Source organism: Lactuca sativa, chromosome 3 (assembly GCF_002870075.4).
Source record: "Lactuca sativa cultivar Salinas chromosome 3, Lsat_Salinas_v11, whole genome shotgun sequence".
Taxonomy (NCBI): Eukaryota; Viridiplantae; Streptophyta; class Magnoliopsida; order Asterales; family Asteraceae; genus Lactuca; species Lactuca sativa.
Window position 1 is genome coordinate 298499437 of NC_056625.2, and position 11349 is coordinate 298510785.

Below are 11349 nucleotides of genomic sequence, written 5' to 3' on the forward strand. Positions count from 1 at the left end.
TTCAAACCTTTTGGTATATAACCGCCATTTCTTTAAGGATTGGGGACTTATGTTTGGACAAACGAGCGAATTCCACAGAATTCTCATAAATCAAGTTTTTGTGATTTTCAGTTTCGCTCCTAATGAACTCAGAACAGTCAACCTCATCCTCTATAGAAATTCCACTCATGTCATCGTCCTCATTAAGTTCAGATGCATTTTCAACATCAATTTTATTTTCTGAACTTAATTTGGTACTCAATGAGTCAAATTTTTGTATATTTTCGGCCCTGAGTTTCAACTTATCATTTTCATCCAAAACATTCTTAAGCATGTCCTTATGGTCTTTGGACTTTATAAAAGATTCAATTTTGTCCAGACCATACATATAGGTGGGATTAACATCATCTGAAGATACAACACTTTCGCAGTTGTATGCATCGACATCGATTTCATCTTCCTTTAACTCAAGGAAGGGCAGAATCATGTGATGTATCTTCTGGCCTATTTCACAGTTTAAATGCAGCTGAGTAATGTTAGTATAAAGTCTTTTTGCAATTAAAAAAAAACGTTCCTTTGTTTTAATAATTTAAGATTGTCTCTTTGCAAATAAATGTTCTCATCCCTAGACTTAACCAGCTCCAACTCCTTCTGCTCTATCCATATCCTTCGCTCCTCACTCTTGGATGACACCCTGCTTATTTGGTCAGTTAGATTAGAATTTGTGACACGTGTTTGAGTTAATCAACTATCTAGGTTTGAAATTCTTGAATTCAGGTTATTTAATTCCTTTTCAAATGATGTTTGTGGAATTTTAAACAAAATAAAAATAAATTGTACCTTCTTGATCAGTTCATCTAGCTCACTGATCTGCACACTGAGAGGCTTCACTGTAAAGCACACGTCCTCTCGCTCCTTATCCACTTCGTTTCCTCCATCAGTGTTGTATCCTCTCATCTGGGATACATCCGTCACCATCAGACATCTTCCACCAGCATCACCACTCTTCGCCACATAAGCCTTTCAATGAGAAGGCTTTCTCACTTCATCATCTTCTGAGTCGGTTGACCACACCTGTACGCCACCGAACTCAACATCATCTACCGAATCCTGCACAACAAGGGCATTCATAGAGGGATTAGTATCATCTTTCTTCCTATTAATCTCCTCCAGTCTTTTCAGGAGACTTGCTTCTTCATCCTTCTCCGCATCTTTCTCTGCCATCTTCTTCAACACGCAATCCTTTGCGTAGTGATTTTTCCCACCACAATAAAAGCAACTGACACCAGAGTCAGCTTCACTCTTTGATTCTTTCTTTGATTCTTCAACCTTCGGCTCCTCTTTCAACTTTTCAGAGTTGTAGCTTCCCTGCCAATTTTGGTTCTTGTTGGTAGGGAACCTCTTCTTGATGAACCTTTTGGGATTTGATACCATCATTGCATAGTCTTCCAGATTCAAATCTTCTTCTTCTTCTGCTGCATTCTTACCTTTAGACAGAAGAGCCAAAGACCGAAAGTTTGAAACGACGCTCTTCTCTTGTAGCACAATCTTTTCCTGGGACTTCAGAATCCCCACCAGTTTTGCCAAGGAATACGATTTGAACTGCTCATGCGCTTTAACCGTCGACACAACTGCCCTCCATTCGGGTCTTAGGCCATTTAAGAAAGTGACCTCCTGTTCGATGAGCTTTCTTTCAATGTCATGTTTGATCATTTTGCTGAGAAGATGATTGAACCGATCAAATGTTTGTGTAACAACCTCCTCTGGCATCTTCTTGAATTCTCCAAATTCAGAGAGAAGTAGGGTCTGAATTGAGTGCTCTAGATCTTCATCTGTGGAGTATAGCTCTCGCAGCCGATCCCAGATTTCTTTTGTTGTACCACAAGAACTTACCAATCGAAATGTGTCGGATTGAAGAGCGAATCGAATTAGTCTCAATGCCTTAATGTTGCATTGGAACTTCTCCTTTTCGTTCTGAGCGATGTCTTTCACATCTTTTAATAGATCATTATACTCCTTTTGAGTTTTAATGATTCTAGAAGTGCTTGAGTGAGCGAAAGGGCCAGATGTGATAGCTTCCCATATTAGATACCCATTATCTTCAGATCCAATAACGTAATCTTCAAAGTGGTGCGTCCACACTTCATAGTCTTGAGTGTATAGGATTGGAATCTTGGTGGTTGATCCGATGCTATTAGAGATGTTGATGCGATTGGATTGAGAATCGTCCATGCTTGATCGTTTAACTTGTTATAAGATTAGACTTTGTAATACATAATATTAGGGCAAGATGAATAATTAATGAGATACGTCAATTATGGAGTGACGGCTCAATAAATATCAATGAATACGGAATAAACCCTAATCACTTCTTTCACAGAAGAGATGTGTATGAATTACATAGTCTCCTGCTTTGATACCAATTGATGAGTTGAAAAACTCTTTGATCGTTTAGATCTTTAAACAGGTTAATCACAATAATATGAACAGAAATATCAAGCACTGGAATGAATCAAAATATGCTGAATGATTCAATAGATTCACGCCTCAGCAGAGCTCGACTAAGAACTCCCGCTGTAGAGGCTGTTTAGGGTTACAATTGATAAAAGTATTCGCTGTCAATGATCGACTCCAAAATCTTTCGTACAAAGATGCATGCAAGCATCTATAAATACTAAACCCTAATAAATAAATCACGGATGGACAGGCCCAATCCGGATACAAAATTGGACTATGAACCGAGCCCAAGACGCAACACCTAATGGACCCTACAATATAGACTCTATAATCTAATAGAGGTGGTGATTAATCATAGTATCGAGTTTAACGACTTTCTGAAGGAGTTTGGAATTCTTTCACAATTGACAACTCCTAGGATACTACAACTGAATGGTGTAACTGAGAGGCATAATCGGCCCTTAATTGATATGGTTCGTTCGATGTGTTGGATAAGGTGTCTAAGTCCATAACTATTTTTGGTATGTACTTGACCCGACCCGGCATGGTCCATTCAGGTTGCATGGCACCATGCAATTGGATAGACTAAATGAGAGAAATAACACTTGTGGTTTATTAATATATTATAAGTTCTAATATATTAATAATATTATTTAATTAGTTTGATCAAGAATTAATTTTAGAATTAATTAAGTGATCAAAAGATAACTTAATAAATATATGGGTTGATTATGTAAATCATCCATAACTTATATAGTGGGCTAAGAGGCTCCATGGATAATCAAGTTGGGTTGAACCCATTGGATGCTCCATGGAGGCTCCATGGGAGTTACAAACCCATGGGTCATGGAAATGAAGAGTCATGACACATTAGGGTTTACATGGTGTAACCCTAAATGTGTCAACACTATATAAAGCTCATGTTTCTGCCAAAAACGGCTAGACATGCATACTTGAGGGCTAGAGCCGATTTTTGAGTGTTACACTTTCTCTCCAAGTTTACTCCACAACATTTGGTGTTGTGTGAAGCATTTGAGGCATCACACTTGGGGTGCTAGGCTCACAAGGATTCAAGGATCAAAATCAACAACAAGGTATGTAGTTCTATCTATCATTCAAGTTAAAATTGTTCCCCATGTATGCTAGATAGGATCATAACCTTTGTGACAACCCGAAATTTTCATTCGGTCAAACCCTTAAAGTCAATCACTTCATATTATAAGTCATTTTCATTTCTATTTGTTTTTAACAAATTTAAATGAATGGGTGAAAGGATGTGCCGTCTCGAGTCTTGAAATTTCAAAACCGCGAATACCACGTAGCTTAGAAGTTCACGGCCAAACTTTTATGTTTGGGTCGTAAATTACCCCAAGAACCGTAAACTCACGCTTAAGCATGAGTTTACTCCCCAAAACACTTCACTTCTCATTTCCACTCTCAAGAACAACTCCCAAACACTCTCAACTATCATCCCGGTTTTCACCCGATTTCCCAAAAATGTAAGTATTTCTCGACTTGATTAGTTGATATATTATAACAACTAGTGATTATATATCTTTTCATCCATCCACTTTTGTGTTTTGATTAGATTTCCAAAACACCTAGAACACACACTAGTGTTCTTGGACTTTTAGCTCATTTCAAGCTTCCAACTAGTAAGTATTCCTACCCTAGTGTATTGTAAGGCCTGTTATACATCATTACATCAAGGAAATGTCCCAATAACACCAAGAACAAGGTGTTCACGGTTTTGGGAAGCTCCCAAAACCGTAAACACCAAGTAAGGTGCCAAAGGGTGCCTTAGGGTGCATTAGTCCTTCACAATGCCTTAGGGACTTGTCTAGATCCTTCCTTGATGTGTTTATCATATGAAAAGCACCTAAATCTCCCATTTATATGTGTTTAAGGTTTGGGGATCTCCCAAAACCGTAAACACCCCAAAGTGGGTATAAATGGCCCATACTCCTTCCTTTTGCCTAGAATCTAACCTAGGCTATTACCTTGAAGTGTTTAGGACTTGAAAACATCATAAAACCATGTTACATATGATTTTCCGACAAGAAACTCATGGAGAAATGGTCCATGGGCCGTAAACTCCATTTAGGTGTGTATTGATGCCACAAAACACTTCCCAAGGCTTAAACATGAAGTAGGAATGCTTGGATTGGCTTAGAAGGCTTCACACAACAAATGGTCAAAAAGAGTGTGAGCTTACAACCGTAAACTCTTTTGGTTATGACCACAAAATCATAAAGTCACTAATGGAGTTTTCCTTGAACCCTACGTACACTAGCCCTTCCCTACAACACTTAGATGCCATCCTTGAGACTTATAACACTTGTTTAAGGTGTTTAGCATGTCCTAGGGTGTCTTGACTTTGTTTATTAGTTGTTTAAAGACTAATTGGATACATATATGTGATATTATATGTTAACTAGGATCATAGAGTGTGTTCAAGATTTCACTTGACACCTAGCAATCCAACATCTTCAGTTCATCCGTACCACTCACTACAGGTGAGTTCATACCCCTTAATCAATAGTTTAAATGTTTTGAAATGCTTTTATCGGGGGGATACAAGTTAAATACTTATAGTTATTACATCAATCACATGTGATTAATAACTATAAAACCAGTGGTTTTCTTACTATTCAAACTGTTTTGCTTCAAACTATTTTACAAACTCTTTTACTTATCAAATACTTTTACTTAAGCTCTTTTATACTTACTATCAAATGCATGCCTATGTATGTATAGTTATATAAGCAATGTTTAAAAGGCTTAGGAAGGACAGCTCGCTTTATCTCCTTTTCCTCGTTGGGATGTGGATGTAGGGCACCGGTTGTCCGTCCGAAGGTTGTCTAAATATTAGTTATATATTATGTATACATATATAGACATAAAGGTTCTCCCAGTCAATTCAATACCCTTAGGAAGCAAGGGTATACTTCCATGTTCATACGTCCTAGTTACATTACTAGTAAGCTACCATAGGGGTAGTACAGGAAGATACAAATACTATTACTAGAACAATGAAACATACAATGAGTCAGTTCATTCATGAGTCAGTACGAGTAGTATATACAGTACATTACTATACATGCTAGATATAGAGATAACATACATTACAGCTAGAACACGCAGAACATTTCAGTACATACAGGCTAGACAGAGAAAGAGTACACTTACAGTTAGCACATTTACCACATGTACATTCATGCAGTTATGTGAACCATTAAGCGGGTCATGGCACTTCCTGCCATGACCGTATTTGTATCCTGAATCTCCTTAATTGGGGAGCGTATGAGTTGGCGTATAGATATATACTGATTGATTATCCTACACCTTGCTGCTCGCTACAGTGGGACTTGCAAGTCTATGGGTGCCAAATGTCATTTCTTACAGCGTCTTACATCGTTGTGTTACTAGAGTCGGTAGCGGGATACAGGTCGATCACATGTTACTTTGAACACCTTTTGTTTTAAGGTAGTTAGTACAGCGGTAGTCACTTATTACAAATACCACGGTACTATAATATTTTTCCATTACATTCACTTCGTGAATATTCACACGATGCATGGTAATGTAAAAACTATATTTTTGGTTAATGATAGTAAGAATTGGGAAAACACACACTCTTACAAGAGACACACGCACAGACACTAAATGCCTTGGTAGAAGCTACAGTTAGTAGGAAACATAGGGTTTTCTAGGAGAGTTCAAACATTTTACAAAACATTGTACAAAACATATTACGAAACATCTTACAAATGCTTTCATACAAACACAGACATTAATATACTTATGATCTCACCAGCTTAAATCTGATACTCGCTTTCAAAATAACTTGTATTCTCAGGTCACCAGTAGACAGGTACAGGTGCCAAGTTTTTGAGAAGATGGAGTTCGTTCAAGACTCGTCTTTTATTTTGATATGTATATTTTGGTGTCTGTAATTTTGACAGAACACACATGTATGAAATTATTTTATTAATGCAATGGATGATGTTGTTGCTTGTTTACTATTATTCATTGTTGTGATGCTGTACAAGACGTCCTCCGCCCCAGAATGTTTCCGTCATTCATGGTTTTGGGGTGTGACAGATTGGTATCAGAGCATTGTTCATAGTGAATTGAGTATATCAACCCATAAAAGATATACTAACTATAAATACATTGGGAGTAAGAATACTCTGACTAAGAGTTTATACTTTAAATATTAAAATATTTAATTAAGTATACGTGCCTGCATTCATACTAAAATCAGTGTCACTAAGACAGTACAAAAGTATTATGATTGTTGGGCAACACAATTAGTCTTAGAGACATATGGTCAAAATAGGGAAGATATAGCCTGATCAACTATATTATCCGAGGGTTTACTAGCATGTGCCTAAGTGTGGTTGTGAGGTTGCAACAAGTCTAAAAACTTACCCACAATACCACAATGAGAAAAATAGAACCTAAACTTAAAATACTATAGGATTATTTTGCATTACTATAAGTTACTTATGTGCTAGATTCTTATACCTCCCTTCTCGCATAGATTTAATGGCTGGTTTCCACATTCCCGGAGACCCGTACTATCCCAACCACGACAATGTTGGATGGCTAGAAGATGATCACCCAATTCCTTTGGATGATCATGAAGCTGAAGGCTTTTTTGATGTTTCTGACTTAGAGCCAGAAGTCAACAACCTGCCCCCAGCTGATCAAAACCCAGACCCTCGTCCAGCATTTCAAGGACCCACATCTCTGTGGGCCACAAACTTGAATACATGGAGCCATGAACAGGGTAAACCCATTCCCTACAATGGAGACAGAAGTTTCTACAACCTCACTGATGGAGGTTCTACTGACAGAGTCCTACCATCATGGTTCGTAGGATTTCTCGGAACATGATACTGGGTCAATCATCTATCAATCGAATCTTGGAGATTGACGCCAACACTGGTGTTAACACTGTCCACATTCGCCAACTAGAGTCTGCTCATGAAAGGGCTCTGGTTCACAATGCAGCTCTTCGAAGGGAACTCGCTGAAACCCGAGCTGAAGTCAGAGAACTTTGAGCTCAGCAAGCAAGAGCTGATAGGCGCATGAGGGACATAGAACGTCTTCTTTTGGGATCAAGAACTCACTCTGGTAGTTAACATCGCCAATAGATTCTCATCAACTTATCACTTTTGGATTTAACCTAGTTATGTAAAACTATGGTCTAATTCCCTATCTTTGTCAATCATAGGCCTGTTAGGTCTTGGTTAGGTTGTAATTCTGTGAAAAAAAATTCCAATTTTGGTTGGTGTAAGGCCTACTTCTGTTGGCCGTTTTTCCCGAACTTGTTACATCTGTAATTCCAGTAATATTGACAAGTACCTAATCTTATGGGAATTATTATCCAAATGTGATCATTTATTAGTTCTGGATTTCCATTCAATCATATCGTTTAGGCTATGGAGAGTTAGTCCATGAGTCATTCTCATCAATTCTTCTATTGAAATCTTATCAATGTTTCATCTTCATAAACTATAAATCAAAGATGCCGCCTCGCAGAAATCCAAGGAGAAACCTTAATAACGAAACACCACCTCCTCAACCACCTACTCCACAGTTCAACACGACAGCCTTAAATGCTGTTGTAGTTGCAGCTATGGCTACAGCCATGGCTCAGTATCATTCATCTGGTTCCACTTGAGGAGGAACCCCTGTCCTGTCAACTCATGGTGAAATCCCGGTGCGCTTGAAAGAGTGCTCATACATGGACTTCACCAACTGCAATCCATTGTCCTTCAAGGGGACTGGCGGAGTCATTGCCCTCTCGCAATAGTTCGAGAAAACCGAATCGGTTTTCGAAATCTGCTCTTGTCTCGAGGAGATCAAGGTGAAGTTCGCTGCTTGCACCTTCGAAACTAAAGCCCTAACATGGTGGAACAGCCATGTTAAGTCACTATCTCTTATAGGGGCTAATGCTGTGGACTGGGAAACTTTAAAAGACCTCATGATTGAGGAGTACTACCTGAGGGGCGAGATCCAAAAGCTGGAGGAACAGCTATGGAGCCTAACCATGAAGGGTTCCAACGTAGTCGCCTAAACCGCCAATTTCTGTGAGCTAGTGGCCTCTGTCCCAACATGATTCCTTCAGAGGGAAAGAATATCGAGAGATACATATGGGGGCTGGTGCCACCATACCAGGGAAATGTTTTGGCATCACACCCCACTACATTTGATAGTGCCAAACGATTGGCACAGCGGCTCATAGATCATGGGGTTCGTACCCCGGCCGCAACAACTACCCTGGCCATCTTAAAACCTACAAGAACCGCTGACTCCAAGCAGAAGTTTTGGGATGACAAGAAGAAGGCTAAGGCTGCCAAAAAGCAGCAGGTCGTGGCAGTACATGCTGCGATAGCACCTGCCGCAGCTGCTCTGGTAAAGCAGTACGCTGGAAGTTTGCCTAAGTGCAACAAGTGCAACTTCCATCACGTCGGCGCATGCCGGGAGATGCAGTGTCTGAACTGCAATGGGAAGGGGCACACAGCCCGTTTCTGTAAAGCTCCGACGAAGCCAATCAACCAAGCCCCCGATGCTGGAGTGAGCCAAACTTGCTACGGATGTGGCGAGGTAGGCCACTTCAAGAGAAACTGCCCGAAGGCAGGGTTTTCCGGTGGAGTGGCAAGAGTTCTGGCCATAGGCCATGAGGAAGCGGTTTCCGACCCCACAGTGGTCACTGGTACGTTCCTCCTCGATAACTCTTATGCATGCATTCTATTTGATAGTGGAGCAGAGAGGAGTTTCGTGAACCAAAAATTGGCTTATTTACTTAAGCAAAAATCACGAGCACTTAATGAACCGTTCACTGTAGAAATGGCTAATGGAAAGACAGAGAGCACTAGCAGTATATTCATAGGGTGTACCCTAACTTTAGATAGCCATTCATTTTCTATCGATCTCATGCCGGTCTCAATTAAAAGTTTCGACGTCATTATCGGCATGGATTGGTTGAGTCTTCATCGTGCCGATATCATGTGTTACGAAAAGGTTGTTCGCCTTAATCCGCTGTCTGGAAAAACCTTAGTAGTTTATGGCGACAAACCCGGCACGAACCTTCGTATCATCTCGATCATCCAAGCTCAGAAATTCTTGCGAAAGGAATGTCGTGCATTCCTTGCTCATGTGGTCGATGTGAGCCAAGAGACGAAGGACATTCAGAACATTCCAGTAGTACGAGACGTTCCCGACATCTTTCCAGAAGAACTCCCAGGATTACCTCCGCAACGTCAAGTCGAGTTCCGAATCGACTTAGTTCCAGGGGCTACCCCAGTAGCCAAATCGCCCTATCGTCTAGCACCTGCAGAGATGCAAGAACTGTCCGGTCAACTTAACAAACTGCTTAGCAAGGGCTTTATAAGACCAAGCTTCTCACCCTGGGGAGCTCCAGTTTTGTTCATCAAGAAGAAAGATAGATCGTTTCGTATGTGCATCGACTACAGGGAGCTCAACAAGCTGACGGTCAAAAATCGTTATCCGTTGCCTTGTATCGACGATTTATTTCACTAACTTCAAGGGGTGAACTTCTTTTCAAAATACGAATTGAGATCCGGATATCACTAACTACGAGTGCTAGGGGAGGATGTTCCAAAGACAGCCTTCCGAACTCGTTATGGGCACTACGAATTTGTAGTGATGCCGTTCGGATTGACAAACGCGCCCGCAGTATTCATGGACTTAATAAATAGGGTGTGTCGTCCTTACTTGGATCAGTTCTTCATCGTCTTCATCGATGACATACTTATCTACTCTCGAAGTCAGGAGGAGCATAGTCAACATCTGCGTCAAGTCCTCGAAACATTACGTTCGGAGAAACTCTACGCGAAGTTCTCGAAATGCGAATTTTGGATTCGACGAGTCGAATTCTTAGGGCATGTGGTTAGCGAAGAGGGTATACACGTGGACCCTTCCAAAATCAAGGTCATTGAGAGCTGGTCAGCACCGAAGACGCCTATAGAAATTCGTCAATTTCTAGGCCTCGCTGGCTACTATTGTAGGTTCATTCAGAACTTCTCCCGCATAGCGAAACCTCTTACAACACTGACCCAGAAGGGTGTGGCCTTCGACAGGGAAGAGAAACAGGAAAGAGCATTCCAAACGCTCAAACGAGCCTTGTGCACCGCACCAATACTATCCCTTCCAAAAGGAATAGAAGACTTCGTCGTCTATTGCGATGCATCAAATCAAGGACTCGGATGTGTTCTGATGCAGCGAGGTAAGGCCATCGCCTATGCCTCGAGATAGCTAAAGACACATGAGGTCAACTACACGACCCACGATCTTGAACTAGGAGCAATTGTGTTTGCTCTGAAGATCTAGAGACATTATTTGTACGGGACGAAAAACACTATCTTTACAGACCACAAGAGCTTACAACACATATTCGACCAGAAGGAGCTCAACATGAGACACCGACGGTGGGTCGAGATACTCAGTGATTACAAATGCCAAATTCTTTACAAAGTTCCTTAGGAACTAGCCTGGACATGAGTACAACCTACCATCCACAGACCGACGGGCAAAGTGAGAGAACTATCCAAACCTTGGAAGATATGTTGCAAGCCTGTGTGATAGACTTTGGGAAAGTATGGGATACTCATTTACCCCTTGTCGAATTTTCCTACAACAACAGTTATCACACGGTCACCCACCTGGAATCCCAATAGTTTTCTTCGGGAGTAGATGCTTTGAAGCCTGAAAATGTGGCGGGTGAATCCCTAAGAGGGATGGATAAGAACTTATAGGTTAAGGGTGGTGGAGCTTATTATTTCATGGACCGGATCTGGACCTCGAAACTCGGTGGTTTCAGAGACTTGGTCATGAACGAGGCTCACAACACTCGTTATTCCGTGCACCCAGGATCAGATA